Below are 18,530 nucleotides of genomic sequence, written 5' to 3'. Positions count from 1 at the left end.
GCTTATTTCAGATACTTCTTGAGAAAGAATTTGGACAAGAGCAAGTCCCACGCAGCCTCTTTTAAATCCATGCCCAGTATTTTCTGGTGGAGCTGCTTAAACCCTCCAAGTGACTCCAGTATTTTAATTTCGCTCTGTATTTAATTCCGACAGTTCTATGATTGATTATTTAATGGGCAAATAAGTAGGGTCACAAAAGAGTGTGAATGTATTTTACAGGATGAGGATGGGCGGAGTGGAGCAGTCTGGAATAGGACACCAATAAAAAGGGATCTTGGTAAAGAAGAACGTCTATTAGAGATGGAGAGGAATTCGCAAGGAAATTAGTGCCTGACACCACGCCCTTCTCTCTGCATGTTTAGAAGCTAGTTTCTAATTTTATTTTCATAGGAGATGTGCCTGTGATGAATTGTCTTTTACCTCCACACTATTTATCACATGGACATATTGTGAAGTTTGTGTGAGAGAAAGCAAGTATTAGAATGTGTCTTGCAAGGAGCTATAAACACTTCCTGGAACAATCTAGGGTAGAAGGAAAAGCAAAGGAAGGTGGAAACAAAGGAGAAAGACAGCTAATGATGCTGGAGTCTCTCGCTGGGATTTGTGGTATCTCTTTTTGAAACTAAGTACAGAAAGTCAGAACTTGACTGATTGTTTCCTCATCACGGTTTGTTTTCAGTTTTGCTTTTTTCTTGCTCTCTCATCAGTTATTCCAGCCATTGCTATGTCATTTTCAGTTTCAGTAAGCATGCCTGTCTTGTTTCCATTTGCATTATTCATGCAAACGTTGATTGAACTGATGACCCCGAGTTATCAAGGAAACATTAGATACACCAGTAGATACATTTCTTAATTTTAGAAAAAAAATTACCGAGTGAAGGTTAAAATAACTCCTCTTAAATTTGTCATTTTAAAAAAACTTCTCCTAACATACAATACCTCATTGCCTAACAATGCCAGATAAATGAAGAATTCCTATGTATTCATGAATGCAGGCTAGTCTGTATGTTTTTTGGCAGCTATGACCGTTAACACGGGTAACGGCCTGGTTTGCTGGCCATGTCCTGTCTCCTAGATAGTTGTAGGTTCTGTTGTCTTTCAGTTGGTCCATTGGATATCAGAGGTGAATTTATAAAACTATACTTCCCTTTACACTTAGTTTTTTGTTTTGTTTTGTTTTACTTGAAGTATAGTTGATTGACAATGTTGTGTTTCAGGTGTACAGCCAAGTGATTCCGATATACGTATTTCTTCTTCAGATCCTTTTCCATTATACGTTATTACAAGGTGTTGAATATAGTTGCCTGTGCTATACAGTAGGACCTCGTAGTCTATCTACTTTATATATAGTATACACTTACTTTGTGTGATCCACGCTGGTCAGACCACATGATTATTTTCACTTCTGATATAATTTTTTCAGGTCCAACCTCAAATCTTTGATAAGAAGATATTTTTTAGCATGTGTGTGCTCTAAATCCAACAGTAGTTAGCAGAGATATGGTTTTGCACTAGGTATTCTTCGCTTTTTTGTTCTCGGCCAACCAACTGAAAATTAGCTTTTATTTTCTGGTTGGTTTGCTAGATGTTTATGACTATAATAAAAGTCTTACATTTTGCCTCATATCTTAAAACACAATCTGAATTAGCAATGGGTATTGTGCTATTCATAGGCGCTGTGATATAAATATTGTATAAGTGAGATGTAATGCTTGGTGTACATAAGGGTTCAATAGTCCACCGTGAGAGTGCAGCCTGTTGAACAACCTCAGTGATAAGTGGGAACCACTTGTCCAAGACTATTTTATTTAAGATGCAATACTCATTTCTATCCCCTTCAATACATTTTAAGTACCCCAAGCTAGAATAATGGGGCTAAAGGTGCAAGAAGAATATTATACCAAACAGGGGCAATATAAAAAAACATTACAATCAAAGTTTCCTTATTAAAAATATAAGTCAAAAACCTAAATACACTATTATTCCACAGAGTTTTAAGGTATATTAAAAACATTGTGATAGGATGTTTCAAAAATTATGGTACAATCCCCTTCTGACACCCTCATTCCTAAGTCACCACTTCAGCAGGACTGGGCTTTGGCATACTCAACCCACATGATGAGACAATAGCAAAAGAGCTTTATGGCTCAGTTGCCGAGGACTAGCCCACTAGGTTCTGAAGACAAGTGGACCAGGTGCTCCCACTGTCCAAGCCAACCACCGAACCTGTGAGTGAGGCTGTCTCAGACCAGCTCTCACTCAGCTGATCCATCAGTTGACTAAAACTGCATGAAGGAGCCCAGATAAAACCAAAAGTAAAACACTACCCAGATGAATCCAGTCCTAAATGGCCAAGTAATTGCTATTTTAAGCCACTAAGTTTTTTTTTGTTTTTTTGTTTTTTATATCTTTATTGGAGTATAATTTCTTTACAATGGTTTGTTAGTTTCTGCTTTATAACAAAGTGAATCAGTTATACATATGTTCCCATATCTCTTCCCTCTTGTGTCTCCCTCCCTCCCACCCTCCCTATCCCACTCCTCTAGGTGGTCCCAAAGCACCAAGCTGATCTCCCTAAGCCACTCAGTTTTGAGGTGGTTTGTAATACAGCAAAAGCTAATCTATACTATAATACAATTTGGTCAAGTGGGTTTATCCTTGAGAATGCAAGGTTGGTTCAGTATCAGCCAATCAATTCATGTGATTCACTGTATTAGTTAAATAAAAGGAGAAAATCATATCATTCTTTTTAGATAGAAGAGATAAAAAGCATCCCATGAGGTTCAAAATCTATTGGGTAGGGTAAATTTTATAAAAGTAGATCCAAATAATAACTATCTTTCCTTGATAAAGGCTATATACCAAAAATACATGGCACATGTATACACTAACAAAAATTATTATACTACTAATTTTTTTAAAAAATTAGCATTTCCTTTAAGGAGAGAATTGAGATGAAGATTTCTAACATTACTGGTCTATTGGAACCGACCTTTTTGGAGCTGTGTATTGAGAGAAATAGAAAGAGAGAAGGTTTAGAAGAATATAGATAAAAATGTCATATTTATAGATCGTTTTGATTATGTATTTCATTGGAAACACAGGAAAATCAATAAACTATTAAATCTAAGAAAAGAGCTCAACATAGGGGCTGGAAAAAAATTAATACACCAAGATCAATTGTGTTCCTCCATAGCATCAATATCTAGATACAATACAAGATGAATTTACCATAGTAACAAAACCTATAGAGAGTATGGGGTTTCACCTAATAAATTATGCAGAAAATCTTCATAATGAAAACTTTATTAGAGGACACATGAGTAAAAGAAATTTATATCACAGGTATGGATGAGATGACTTACTATAATAATATAAATGTCCCTATATTAATCTATAAAATTAAATGCAACTGTAATAAAAGGCCAAGCTCTTTTTTTTTTTTTTTTGAGTGACAGCATAAAAAAGTGATTCTAAAATGTATCTGGGGGACTTCAATGGTGGCGCAGTGGTTGAGAATCCGCCTGCCAATGGAGGGAACATGGGTTCAATCCCTGGTCCAGGAAGATCCCACATGCCACGGAGCAACTAAGCTGGTGCACCACAACTGCTGAGCCTGCACTCTAGAGCCCACGAGCCACAACTACTGAAGCCCACGAGCCTGGAGCCTGTGCTCTGCAACAAGGGAAGACACTGCAATGACAAGCCTGTGCACCACAACAAAGAGTAGCCTCCTGCCCCACGGCTCGCTGCAACTAGACAAAGCTCACACGCAGCAATGAAGACCCAATGCAGCCAAAAAAAAGAAAAAAAAAGCAGATTGCTCTATCTCCTATAAAAAAAATAAAATAAAATAAAATAAAATGTATCTGGAAGAATAAAGTTCTCCATACAGCTAAGGTAGTTTTGAAAAATAAGCTCAAAATGGAGAATGTGCCCTACACATTAAGATATATTGGGAAGTCATGATAGATAAGAACTGTGTGATGCCCTTGGAAGAAATAGCAAATAAGAAAACAACTCAAACAGGTGGCCTAGAAATAGAGCTATATACAGATAGAAAGTTGGCACATGAAAGAGATGGAATCATAGTCCAATGGAGGAAGTTGAATTACAGCTTTTGGGGAAACAGTCTCATTTTAAAAAGAGAGATGAGACTGGATCTTAACCTAGTGATATCACTTATGTTGTACCCAGTCCTATATAGCTCACCTAATCTTCACAAAAAAATCCACAAGGCATAAACTATTATCCTCATTTTACAGGTGGAAAAACTGAAGTATGAGAGATAAAATGACTAGCCTAAGAAGTACATGGTGGAGCTGGAACTTAAACCCCACAGAAATCATTCTATTAACCATTATGTTATATAATTCCACCTAATGTACAAAACTAAAATACAATAGTTTTAATATTTAAATGTGAAAAATAAAATCTAGAGAGAATAAAAGAAATTGGAAGGTAATATATTTGTGATTTCAGGGTAAGAGATGAAATAGATCTTTGAAAAATAAAGAAGCATACATTGTATGAAGCAAAAGTGATGAATTTAACTATATTAAAATTATAAATTTATTAATATAAAAAATCTGATTTAAAAGAATAGGCAGAAGAGCTGAATAGACATTTTTCCAAAGAAAACATACAGATGGCCAACAGGCACATGAAAAGATGCTCAACATCACTAGCCATCAGGGAAATGCAAATCAAAACAACAATGAGAGATCACCTCACACATGTCAGAATGGCTATCATAAAAAAGAACAAAACTAACAAGCCTTGGCGAGGATGTGGAGAAAAGGGAACCCTGGTACACTGTTGGTGGGAATGTTAACTGATGTAGCCACTAGAGGGGTGGGATAGGGAGGGTGGAAGGGAGACACAAGAGGAAGAAGATATGGGGACATATGTATGTGTATAGCTGACTCACTTTGTTATAAAGCAGATACTAACACACCATTGTAAAGCAACTATACTCCAATAAAGATGTTAATAAAAACAAAAACAGAACAACCATATAATCCAGTAATTCCACTCCTGGGTATATATCTGAAGAAAACAGAAACACTGATTTGAAAAGATGCGTGCACCCACATCCAGTGTTTATAAGAGCATTGTTTACAATAGCCAAGATATGGAAGCAACCTAAGTGTCCATCAACAGATGAATGAACAAAGAATACGTGCCATATGTACACAATGGAACACTGCTCAGCCATAAAAAATGATTAAATTGTGCCATTTACAACAATATAGATGGACCTGGAGGGTATTATGCTTAGTGAAATAAGTCAGACAAAGACAAATACTGTAATGATATCACTTATAAGTAGAATCTAAAAAATAAGACGAATGAATACAACAAAACAGAAAGAGATTCACAGATATAGAAAACAATTTAGTGGTTACCAGTGGGGAGAGGGAAGCGAGAGGGGCAAGATACAGACTGGGAATTAGGAAGTGCAGACAACTATGTATAAAATAAATGAGATACAAGGATATATTGTAGGGCATGGGGAATATAGCCAATATTTTATAGTAACTTTCAATGGACCATAATCTATAAAAATATTGAATCACCATGTTGTACACCTGAAATTAACATAATATTGTAAATCAATTATACTTTAATAAAAAATTAGAATTTTATGTACAATAAAGGATACCAAAGTCAGACTGAAAAACAGTTGATGGGTAGAAGACATATACATTATCTAAAACCCAATAAAGGACTCAACATCTGAATACAAAAACTTCTACATCTCTAAAGACACACAATACTCAATAGAAAAATGAGCGAAGTCATGATAGGCAATTCACAGAATGGAAAACATGAATAGCAAGAAAGTATATGAAGACCTAACTTTTCTAGAATCAGAGCAATGCAGAATTAAAACACCTTACTTCATATGAATCCACACATGCCAAATTTCCAGAAGTTAAAATGCAAATTATGCTGTGGAGCAACTATGCCTGCGCACCACAACTACTGAGCCTGCGCTCTAGAGCCTGGGAGCCACAGCTAATGAGCCCGCGCGCCTAGAGCCTGTGCTCCGCAACAAGAGAAGCCACTGCAATGAGAAGCCTGCGCACCACAACGAAGAGTAGACCCCGCTCGCTGCAACTAGAGAGAGCCTGAGTGTAGCAACGAAGACCCAATGCAGCCAAAAATTAATTAATTAATTTTTAAAAATGCAGATTAACAGCGTGTGGTGACAAAGGATATGGCAAGAGAGAAATTCCAAGTATTGCTGGTGAGGGGAAAATGGTACAGCTATTCTGGGGAGGAATCTGTGAAATAAGGCATATATATGACTTCTACCTCAGCCATTCCACAGCTGCACTGTTACTCAAAGGGACATATGGAAAGAGTGTATTAATGCCTATGGTGGACATAAAGTGTTGAAAATAGCCTAAGTATGTATCACCAGGGTAATGGATAAGCAAAATATGGTATTAACATATGGTGGAATATTAGACAGTGGCCAGAAGCAATAATTTCTATGGAGCAACACAGACAAATTTTAAAACAATAATTTTGTGTAGAAAAAATAAAAGAATAGGATGTGATTTTTAGTCGATACTACTTTTGCAAAAATTAGAAAATACAAAACAATTCGGTATTTCAAATAGATACACATGTTTAAAATAACTATGAAAGGTGAGTTGGGAAATTATTTATTAAATGGCCCAAATGGTGCTATATAGGGGAAAATAAAGGAAATAAATCTGGCAGAGGAACGTCGGGGCCAAAACCAATCTTAAAAGTATTAGAAAATAGAGTGACCATACACACTGATGATAGAGTGACATGAACTGAGGCATATGGTCCCTTTTGAGTAAATGCCTTAAATACAAACTAAAAAAATAATGTCATTAGATTTACAAGTACTATAAAAATATTTAGCAGTATTGCAATAGATAGTAGAAATATATAACCTTTCAACTTAAATAAAAACAAGACTGATGAAATATCATCTTTGTTCCCATGTCATCCATGCTAAGGAAGAAATAATAAATCAGCTTTTAAGATAGAATTTTTTACAATGAGAGATAAAAAAACAAACAAAAAGAAACTCTAACTGTTTATCCCATGAAGGGAGAAAAAAACAATTTGAAAAGTCAGAGTAGAACTCTCTGAGGACAATATTTAACATCAATTTTTGTAAAACAGAATTTGAAGAAGCTGGTTTTGAATTGTTTATAGAGTTTCTAATTAGCATGCTGAGGAAATACAGGGTCCATCTTAATCCAGAAGCAAATAAAAAGTTCTGACTCTTAAAATTCTAGGCTCTAGAGTAGGTGCGTGCTGGTGTGCTGGTGTGTATGTGTGTGTGTGTGCACATTTGCTGTGTCTTTTCAATAAACTCAAGAGTACATAAGGGTGTATGTTATTACATTGTAACAATTCTTGAGCAAGTCTAACTGAAGGTCAGTAGCAAACAAGTAGATGCCGCTTGGGTGGCCCCCCAAACTCTCAGGTAATGAGCAGATCTGGCTTGGCAATCATGTTCTGCTTTTAGACATAATGCATTTTTATGTTCTTGTTAGCACTGAAAGACTAACTTGAATATTCTGCAACTGATGAAATGGACAACAGAGCAGTAACCTAGAGTTTACAAGTATTTGGGGCAGTAAAACTTTACCTCTAGATTTAACTTGGATTTTAGTCCTAATTTAACTTGGATTTTCTACAACGCATTTTTTTCCTATAACCTGGAGGTATATACCACCATAATCCTTAAAACCCTGTGACTTTGGGCTTCAGCGGTCTAAGCCTTCTCTCTAAGTGACTGAAAGGTACAACTGGATATTAGACCTGTCTAAAAATTGTCCTCATATACAAGGGTTCAGCTTGATTTTTGGATAGCTGTCATTAAAAAAAAAAAAAATGTGCAAAGAGCTAATGGCTTTTGCTACAAGACAAAACCATTTCTCCTGGACATGCAGTAATAGGAGGCAATGCCATGTGTTGGAAGCATGCACATATTTTATGATAGATATTAATCTGGAGGTTAACAGCTAGGTGCTCTGGTTGAAGTAGTTTATTTCAAACATACATATAATGTTAACCCACTTTGTAACAAAGCCTTCAACATTTCATATGCAAATTCATTTTTCTTTCTAGTTTAAGCCCAAGGAAATCCCTGTAAGTCTTGTCTCCAAAGAGTAAATATAAAGAATTCATAAGATTAAAGAGTTCTTATCAATTGTATAAAAAACTAGAAATGTACTAACTAGACAAAAATGTAGACGTCTAAGAGAACGTCCAACAAATAGAAAAGTAGAGGACTGCACTGAGATTGCAATCCTGAGAAAAATACATTATTTCTAAATGAAAAAGTAAAAGGAGATAGTATAAATTAAAGCCAGAAGAAAAATTTAAAATCTACAAAAATACGAGTCAATACAAAGTTAAAAACCCATGAATTTTACTATATACCCAAAGGCTTCACAAAAGATCTCATGAATATCACAAATTAAAATAAAACAAACAAAAGCCAGAAATATTGTTTTCCCCAAATTGTACTACTACCTGCTTATTGCTTCAGTGGTAAGAAGAAAAATTATCTTCAAATAGTTAAATTGTATACCTACTTATATTTTAACTCTTAGGTGGATCTTGTTATATAATATATATGATCTTTAAAGAAAACTTGTTGATTGTTTATTTTGGCATCTCTTAGGAAATTCCTATTTAATTAGATAAATCTCCTTAGATAACTCTTAAATAAAAATAGATGCAAATACAGTATGTTTCATATCATTCATTTTAGACCTCTAAGAGTTGGAAAAGCTCAACCTGGAGAAGAAACTAGTTTTATTGAGGGAAGAAACTACTTTCCAGTTTAGAAGAGGAGGGATTATCCCATTTCTGTAGAGGAAGAAATCAGGAAGATACAAAAAGAATGATCCTTGCCTAGTGCTAAGGCCAGAACTACTGTGAATATTGTACCAGATCTTGTAAAAACAGCCACTGTGCTGGCACTCACAGGCCTGGGTCATGGTGTGTTCAACAATAAAACTTTGTTCCAAAGGATGGAACTCCTTCGGGCCAAAAAGCTTTCACCTGCATTATTCCATTAACCTCACTGTTTTGTTATGGGAAATGTGTTTATTTTTTGAAATGACATTGAAATGTATCCTTAAAAGAACACTTTAGGTCTCAACAAGATTCTCTTCTCTTTCAGCCAACACATTACCTTTTAGAAATCAACAGTCTACTTCTTTCTTTAAATCATCACATTTCAAAGCTGTAGCAGCTAATAAATGTTAATGTAAGTTTTCCAAAACTGCAATCTCCCTAAATTTCTATGCTGTCTTCTTTATCCTGTCTTTTCAAGGTAAAGGTATCTTTCCAGTTTTCTTAGCATTATCAGGATTATGGATTTTGTTCATTGTTAAAGTTCGTTATTTATGGACATAAGTTAATGTAAATGCAAAAATATCTCGTATTATGCACAAGCTGGCTGACTTAAATCACTCGCTCTTAAAACAACTTCACTGCTCTCCAATCTGTTCAAATGCACGGAAATATAAATTCAGGATGATGTGGCTTTTCTGCAATGCTTTCTTTTCAGGCTGCAGTCTACATGACAGCGTTATATTTTATCCTTGCTGCTGTTGTTGTTCAATCTATAAAATCTCTCTTGAAGACCCCCAAAACAGCTTGTAATTTACTTTTACTTTTGGTGACTCACTGTTTTCAAATTGCCATCTCTGACCATATCCCCCTTCCAGGGAAATTTATGCAGACTTTTTTTTTTTTCTTCTACATACTGATTTACGCTAACCGGAACAATTTACCACTTCTACATCCAGGTAGTAGCTCAAATAAAATGAGTTCCTGTGTTAATCCCACAGTAAACCTCGGTAATTCTCACATCACAGGAGTTGTAAACGTTTGTTAACAGAAAAAGAATGTTTTTCCCAAAATAGCTACATAACTCTTAAGACTACTCAAATTCCTAAATAATCCTTTTTACAAGACTCCCGCCAACTTTATTTTGATACATTAAACATGTGAAGCCTATTTTAAAAGGTATTTAACAGTGACTTCATCAAAACAGCTTCCTAGCTGTTCTCATAATGTCTTTTTTCTAAAGTTTTCAAACTGTTTTTAAGCCAACTTGAATAGTGATGAATGTGAGCCGCTATCAAAACGCTTAAGAAGCATTCTGCCAAACAATATGGGCAAAAATGTTCTAGATCTGCTCAATCTGACATTAGAGGTCATGCAACTTGAAAAATGAAATAACTATTTCCAACACTCATTGAGCCCTTCATTTTAAAAATAACTTCAGGGCTATTTCCACACACTACATTTAATAATACAATTTTTTACAAAGGATGCTAGGCTCGGTGAAATCAGAAACTGATCTGCCACTTAAAGCTGGTGAGTCTATTCTTAATGGGCCTCTGGTAGATTTGGGATACTGACGATAGCAGTTTCATTTAAGAACTTCACTAGTAAAAAGAATGACATCCGAAAAGGACTGCTGGGGAAGACAGGGAAGAGAAGACCGGAGTCTCCTGAGAAGAAAAAGAGAAACGATTTAAATAAAGTCGCTAAGGAGGAAGGAGGTGGTGAGAGGCGTAGACAGAAGAGCGAGAAAGAAGATTTAACGAGGAAGTGAAATGGAGCGCAGAGGAAGGCAGAAGCTAATGGGGAAACAAATGGGAAAGGTAGTGTTTTCAAACAGGCATGCACCAGGAAGGGACGAGTTACGGCCTGGAGTAGCCCCAGTGCTTTCAGGTGAAAGAGATGCTCGCAGAGAACAGGGACAAGCAGTTTACTTCCAGGCTTTGGAGCAAACTAAAATTTCCTGCCCCGAGCCTCTCCCAGCCTCGGCCGAGCGCGGAGGCGGCGGCTGGGTTAGGGGCGTAGCCAGGAGCCAGGCCCGGCGTCCCGCTCCTCTGGGCTCCTCTGGGCTCCGCGGCCGAGGGAAAGAAGCGAGGATTAAGCGGGGAGAGGTCCCGGCCGCAGCTCGGTGGCACCCCGAAAACGGTCCGGGGCTTCGCGAGCCGTTCCCCCTGGGGCGGGGCGCCCAGCGGCCTTACCTGGGGCGAGGGAGGGAGGCGAGGTCTAGGACGTCCGCTCGCGCCCGCCGCAGAACCCCTCTGCTGCACTCAGCCCAGGCTTCCAACGGAGGCGCGACCCTGGCTCAGCCGCCGCTTCCCCCTCGGGGTCTTGGCCACCGCCTCCGCCGCCTCCGGGGCTGTTTACACCGTTGGGCCCCGCACGCCGCCGCCGCCGCCTTCTCTCCACCCTAGCGCCGTTGCCGATTCGGCCGCCGCCACCTCCTCCGCCGCAGCCTCGTCTCTCTGGAGCATCTTCCAGCCACCGAACCCTGAGAAACAGAGACTCCAGCCGCGCCGGCAGGAAACTCCCCCGCAACTGCTAGGGGGACGAATTGGTCAGAACACCGGCGGCTTTTCTACCATTGAGCAGCAGCCGCTCCGCTCCTTCTGCCTATGCAGACTCTTAACCCATAATTGCTTTACTCTTTACCTCTATTTCTGGGTTCTTAAATTAACTCTCACATCAGTGTTCTTCATTACTCAAATTATTTTTTCTTAGGAACTTTTCTTGGAAGTAAGTTCATGCTATTTTTGACAAGAAAACATTTGACTTCTGAAAGAATTCTTACGGAAATGGGTTTATATCCCAAATGCACCACCAAAAATCTTTGTGACCTTGCATAAACGTCCCTTACCATTTCAGGTGCTATCTTTGCTTGACTCCAAAGGGAACTGATTAAAACTATGAGCATCTAGCTGTTATGCACTTTTGTCTCAGTTTGGTCAATGAAACTCTCAAAAATCCATCAGATTTTCATTATTTTTATCATTAGCCTGTTTGTGTAAAATAAGTTACCATTTATGGAGCCAGTGTTCTCCTTTATTCCGGCATCCAATCATTGTAAATATTTCTCATGGACACATTCTTAGAAGGCCTACGAATAACCTGGCCTCTTACTGATTCTCCCTTTTGGAGTCTTACTAGCCAGACTTCCCCAATAACTTTCAGAGAGAGTTTTCCCCCTTTCCGGGTCTTCTTTTTGACTTCTATACGCCATAGAACTTTCAAAAGTCATCACACCAATACTAATATTACCACATACCCTCCAAAAAGCTCCAAGCTGTTTATGCCTATTCATTAAGTTAATACTTTATCAAAACTTGTCCAATTGAGTAGTTTTAGCACAGATATTTTACACAGTTTAGCACAGACATGCTCTGTTTAAGGCTGACAGATCCATTAGGAATTAACTTTCTGGTACATTTTCCCTCTGACATTTTCCTCACAACTGCGTTTCCTCATAACTGAGCCATCAGTTATCTCTTGCCTATAGAAAGGCAGATAAGAGAAAAGAAAGCTAAGTGAGAAAAGATATGTAAATAGACTAGCACAATATTGGACACATAATAAGTATTCAATAAATGATAGCAAGTATTCTTACCCTTATCCTCACATTAGTTTATATGTATTAAAAACTGATTACTGGACTCAACTCTTACTTCCATTTCTCACTAGATCCTCACAGAAACCTTGGAGGAAGCGAGGTTTTATCCCCATTTTACAGGTTGGGAGACTGCAGCCTAGAGGGCTTAAGTACCTTAACTGAAGTCATATAGTCAAGAAATAAGCCTATATTTGTCACAATCACTTGCCCATGCTTTGACGTGACACCACCACCCATCATTTACCCAGCTTCACCAAGGTACTACTAATTTTTTTACTCTTATTCTCCTCTCTTTGCTTCATACTGCCATTGTCACCAACCCAGTCAAATTCACTTTTAATTTTCCAATGTTAGTGAAGGGAGTAGAAGGTGGAAATTGAGGTTAAAGGAGGAAACTTTAATGTTATTCAAGGATGACTTCATCTTAACTTCCAGCCTTCGTCTACCCATTCTCTGCTCCAGTCACACGCAGAGTATTTGCTATCTCTTCCGTAAGTCTTGACTTTTCTTATCTTTATGCCACTTTTCTTTTCTCCATTTGCAATGAATCTCCCTTTCCCTTGGTTCTTCACCATTTCTTACTCCATACTCTCCATTAAAATTCAAATCTACCTTTAAAGCCCAACTCATATACCAGTTCTGTCCTGCAGTCTCCTGGATCTGCCAAGTCAGAACTAACCACTTGCTCCTCCGTGCTCCTGCAATGGCAATGATGTTAGAAGGGCGAGTGATTTTACAGCTCGCTCACCACCTACAGGAAATATGTCCTATTTGCCCTTCCACATCCTTTCTCCACCCAACTCTATATGGATGGCTTGCATGGCCTATCTTAGTAAGTGTCCTTGCTCTGGCTTCCGTTTGGCTCACCAATGAAGAGTACCAATAGAAGATTGTAGGGAACGAAGGAGGGGAGTGAAGTTAGGGTATTAATTCTTGCCAAATTGCTGGGAGTTGGCTGCATCCCCCAACTAACGTATAGTGCTTCTCTGTGGGGCGTCACAGCATCTTTGGGAAGGACTCTCTCTCCAGCAAGGCTTCCTTTCTCTTTCATCTCCTATAAAGTAGCCACACTTTTACTGAACCCAGGGCACTACACTATCTCTTGATTCTCTACATTGGGCTCAATTTATCCTTATTGATGTACCCCTGATTTCCTGCTGAGACCGTGTCTGATGAACTTTGTAATATGCTCTTCTAAGCTGTTAATTTTACAAACCATATTATTACACTTATTAGAAGAATGTCTTCAGGATGTGTCAGTAAGCTCTGATTGATGATAATCGTAAACAGCTAGAATTTATGGAACATAAAGTATGCTTTGGTTACTCTCTTGAGTACACCGTGTGCATTCTTCTAATTAATTAAAATCACTATTAGCTAAGCAAGGCACACAGATGCTAAGAGGTTCCCAGAAGTAACTTGCTCATGGTCACCCCAGTGTCTCAGTAGTGTTTAGGACTCAGATCTGTCCAAAGCCTAAACCTTAAGTTCTAGGTCTAAGCAGTGGCTCTCAAACTTGAGTATGCATCAGCATCACCAAGAGAGCTTGCTGAAACAGGTAGTGGGCCCCACCCCCAGAGTGTCCGAGTCTGTAGGTCTGGAGCAGGGCCCAAGACTTTCATTTCTAAAAATTCCTACGTGCAGCTGATGTGCTGGTCTGGATACCAGACTTTGAGAACCACTAGTCCAGGCATTTTAGGTCCAGAATTTCAGGTGTTAGAATAATTTTCTGGTGATAAATGTCCAAAAAAAAAAAAACAGCACTGCATTTTTCTGTTTGTAAGGAGGTAATAAATTCAATCTTAAAGAGTCAATAATGGAACTAAGTATTTAAGAAAGAAGAGTTATTCTCCAGGAAGATGGGAGGAGATGGACATTCTAAGGACAGGAATGCCCTTTCAGGAAACTTGCAAAGGGAACAGAAAAATAACATAGTAAGATTCTGCTATCCAGTGTTCACAGAACATGAGTGGGATACTCTTGACTGTAAAATGGGAAGCCAACTTTTGCTCACCATGTACATACCTTATTCAGTACAAATGTTTATTAAGAATCTCCAAAAGCTAGACACTAGGCATCAGGGCTACACTGATAGAGCAGATAAAGTGCCTGGCCTCACGGAGCTTGTGTTTCAGAGGATGTACATCAGCTAGATAGACTGAATGATGGATACTATATTGGGTTCACACTTCGTCTCAAGAAAAAAATATATCCATAGACGTGATCCAGGAGTCAAATGGCAAAAGACCTAGCCTCAAAGTGAGTGTTAATTTCATTAAATGGTAGGTAAAAATTATTTTATATGCTGAGATAGGCTCTGCTTAAAAGACACAATATTCCTCCAAACGTATTATACAAGCCAGCTTATAAACCTGTGACTTTTTCTAGGAGAAATGTTGCCTTCTTTCCCAAGAAGGGAGCAGTAGGGGTCAGGGTGGAAATAGTTTCATCATCAGAGGCACAGTCTCACTACTACTGCTCAGCTCCAATTCGCAACCTTCTGAATGGTTTCCAGACTAAATAATTTAGCAAAGTGATGAAGAAAAAATGGCCCATTAATCTTACGATGCGTGTTATAACTTAACTCTGGGTTTAGCATAGGAAAAACATTATTTGCATTGATTATAAATATGCTTTATGGCTGCATATATTATTCACTCTGAACATTCTAAAATTATTAGCTGGGTTGACATGATGAACTGCACAGGAGTACTTCTAGATGGCATCTCAATGTCATCTGTTGCTCACATCATATAGGTCTAGGAATCAATATGTATTTTACTCAATATAAGATCTTATTCCAAACACCAAAATATGCCTGTTTTTATTCGATGGTTATCATCATGAAACTACCAGCTAAACATCATTTAGAAAATTCAAAGCAAGTAAATTACTGTATTAACTGTCCAACTATGATTATGACTTTCCTCCACTTACAGCTGAACCTAATATAATGATCTGGTCAGTCTGACTAGGAGGATTTATTCATTAATTTACTCAAATGTTCTGAGGTATATTTTGAAGGACTTAAATTATGGTCTGGTTTGTAGGATCCAACAGTAAGAGTGCAGGTTTATCTCCTACAAGTTCTGTGACCTTGCCCAAGTGACTTAGCATCTCTGAGCCTCACTTTCCTAATCTGTAAAACGGAAACAATAATAGAACCCAAGTTGTAAAGCTGAAGGAAAAAAAGTAATATGGTAATGTATTTTGGCACAAAAGAGCAGTTACGCTGATGGTCATTATTTGTGAATACTGTTGCTAAGATTATTGAAAACCTGTTGTGTGTTAGGTGCTGTTCAAGGACTAGAATTTTAAGACTGTTCTTCACCTTTATCCCAGTTTTAACTGCAAAGTTCTGCCAGGCACTGGAAAAACATACTGGTATTTCTAGGGAAGGGGACCACTCAGGTGACATTTTTGTTTCACCAGGTATATAAAGTATACAAAGGTTATAGTGTATCTTTTAAGTCCTTTGGACGTCTAGTTACCTTTCACTAGAATGATGCTAGTAGATCCTGATAGATACCTGAGACAAGGTCAGGTCAGTGATGTTGGTACCTTTTCTGGCTTAAGAGCATAGGGCAGGGCTTCCCTGGTGGCGCAGTGGTTGAGAGTCCGCCTGCCGATGCAGGGGACACGGGTTCGTGCCCCGGCCCGGGAAGATCCCACATGCCGCGGAGCGGCTGGGCCCCTGAGTCATGGCCACTGGGCCTGCATGTCCGGAGCCTGTGCTCGGCAGCGGGGGAGGCCACAGCAGTGAGAGGCCCGCGTACAGCAACAACAACAACAAAAAAGAGCATAGGGCAGAAACACAGGAAGAGAGGTCTTCCTTTTCCACTCCTGTTACTAAGAACCCTCTGGAATAATGACAATCTGAAACAGATCACTACATTGTTGCATGCTGTAGAATCAAAGCAGTGTACAAAGCAAAGAGCACTGGCCTCCATTATACTTGCATTTCACTCGAGATTCACTTTTCTAGACCATGGAGAAAGCAGATGTTCCAACACTTTCCAGGTACTGGAATATTACAAGCTGGCAATCTCCACCACTGCATGTTTGATCACACTATTCCCTGCAAATGGAATGCTGTTCCATCAAGGTCAGATTGACCAGTGCAAATACCTGATTTTATCGTACAGTCAGAACCAAATTTAACTTACTGAAATTCTGCCCAGCTCAGGGTCTACCTTCTCTGTGAAACCTCCTGTGAGATCCCAAGTTACAAACAACTCTATCTTCTTCAGAAGACATTGTATACTATATAAATAATAATTTACATAAAAATATATGTATATGTGTGTGTATTTCTTTGTTACATTAAGTTACAGCTCCTGTGGTTTCTCTTCTTAACTAAACTGGACCCCCTTATCATCACAGTGGCCATGTACATCATTGTATCCTCCAAAAAATCCAGATAATAATATCATGGATTCAGTATATAGTTGTTTAATAGAAAACAATTAACTAACCACTGCAGAATACTAGTGTCTCTCAAGGTGTGTTCAGTGGATCATAAATCCTATGAGACAGTCCATGAAGGAAAAGATTTCAAATAAATTTGGGATCTGTTGTCCACTATATCTCCTTATCAGAGACTCATAATTCACAAGACTCGTAAAAAGCTCTGTAGCAAAGAAACTGTTGACTTAGTTTGACCCGGTATTTCTCTTACAAGAGTATCAGTTCTGGAGGTCAAGGACATTTTCCACCTCTAATACAACATCTCTACTGCCTAGTAGAGTGCCTGGCACTTAGTAGACACCTAATAAATATTTGAATAAGTTTCAACATACATTCCCCTTTTAAGCTATAGAAGAAAAACATAGTATATAGTATATTTTGATTTACTTGGGGAGAATAATAATATGAATAGATAAATTTACACAAATCATTTTGAAGTATATATATTTGACAATACTTTTTTCCACAAATCTACACAATGGCACATTTAGTGGTGATAGTAAACGAACTACATTTGCTTCGGAAAACTTGCTAAGAAGGATGGCTACTAAAAACTACAACTTGAACTCAAAACAATTGATTTAGTTCATTGGTCCCCACTCCTTAGCAGTTTTAATATAGAAGAAAATAGACGCATATATTTCTTTTCTGCCATAATATGACATCATATAAGGAATGCTATTTTATTAGCTAGAAATAAGATTTGCTTTTGTTATTTTAGTACATTTGATCACATAAGAATAATTCTAGATTTTTTCCCCTCCTGTGACTCTCATAGCATCCCCATCTAAAATAGACTTTGGTGATTTAGATCAAATGTCATATCAATTGTCCTAGACTGCTTACTATGTGCTTTCACTATAGATTTTAATGTCAATAGAGAAAGGAGAAGGAAAAGTCAGAGGGAAATGAAACAGGTGTATGCAACACCCCTCTCTACTACCGACATTTCTCAGAATTCTGGGGGAAGTTGCATCTATAAGTGGAAAGTTTTTCACCATGGAACTCACGGTGGTTGAACTTCTCATGAAGAATTTTTTTTTTCACTACTGAAGAAAAATATGTTTGATTTTACCATAACTGAAAAGTTCTCCCATTTCTACTTCTGAGGTTTGCCCTCAAGACTACTGTTTACCTAATGGAAGTGACTCCTATGCATGGAGGAAAAAGTGCACCATTTGAAGGAAAAGCTAAAGGAGTGATATATTCAGGTAGCTCCTCATTCCACCAATGTGTATGAAAACGTACACATGGATTTTCCACTTTACACCTCATTTTCCCCCTTATTTTCATGATTTTGAAATGAATATGTAGGGTCTGATGAGTTTGTCAATAGTCTATAATTATTAGTGTTATTAAAATAGAATACAAATGATAAGCCATATGTAAAAATGCTGTGTGAATAAACTGCTATACCCCAAATAATACAAATGAGTGAATGGCAGTAAATGCTAAGAGAGATTAACAACATAAAGGATATTAAAAAAATGATGACCGTATTTCATATTTATGTGTCTTTTTCTCTCTCACTCTTTTTTTTTTTTTTGGTACGCGGGCCTCTCACTGTTGTGGCCTCTTCCGTTGCGGAGCACAGGCT

At 38.0% G+C, this 18,530-nt stretch overlaps 1 protein-coding gene across 37 annotated transcripts in view; it reads right to left on the bottom strand.

Moving 5' to 3' along the window:
- The window catches only part of LOC137210245 (UDP-N-acetylglucosamine--peptide N-acetylglucosaminyltransferase 110 kDa subunit-like), a 168,726-nt gene that overhangs the window by 128,258 nt on the left and 21,938 nt on the right, over nt 1–18,530 (bottom strand). Inside the window, exon 4 of one of the 37 annotated variants that reach the window (XR_010936413.1) lies at nt 11,259–11,397. The exons of 35 other annotated variants lie outside the window; for them this stretch is intronic. The gene's annotated coding sequence lies outside the window, so the exon portion shown is untranslated. Of the gene's footprint in view, nt 1–11,258; nt 11,401–18,530 lie in introns of those variants that run through there. One more of the 37 variants, XR_010936415.1, reaches the window with a different exon arrangement.

This window comes from Pseudorca crassidens, chromosome 17 (genome assembly GCF_039906515.1).
Source record: "Pseudorca crassidens isolate mPseCra1 chromosome 17, mPseCra1.hap1, whole genome shotgun sequence".
Lineage (NCBI taxonomy): Eukaryota > Metazoa > Chordata > Mammalia > Artiodactyla > Delphinidae > Pseudorca > Pseudorca crassidens.
This window is presented reverse-complemented; position numbering and strand designations above follow the sequence as displayed.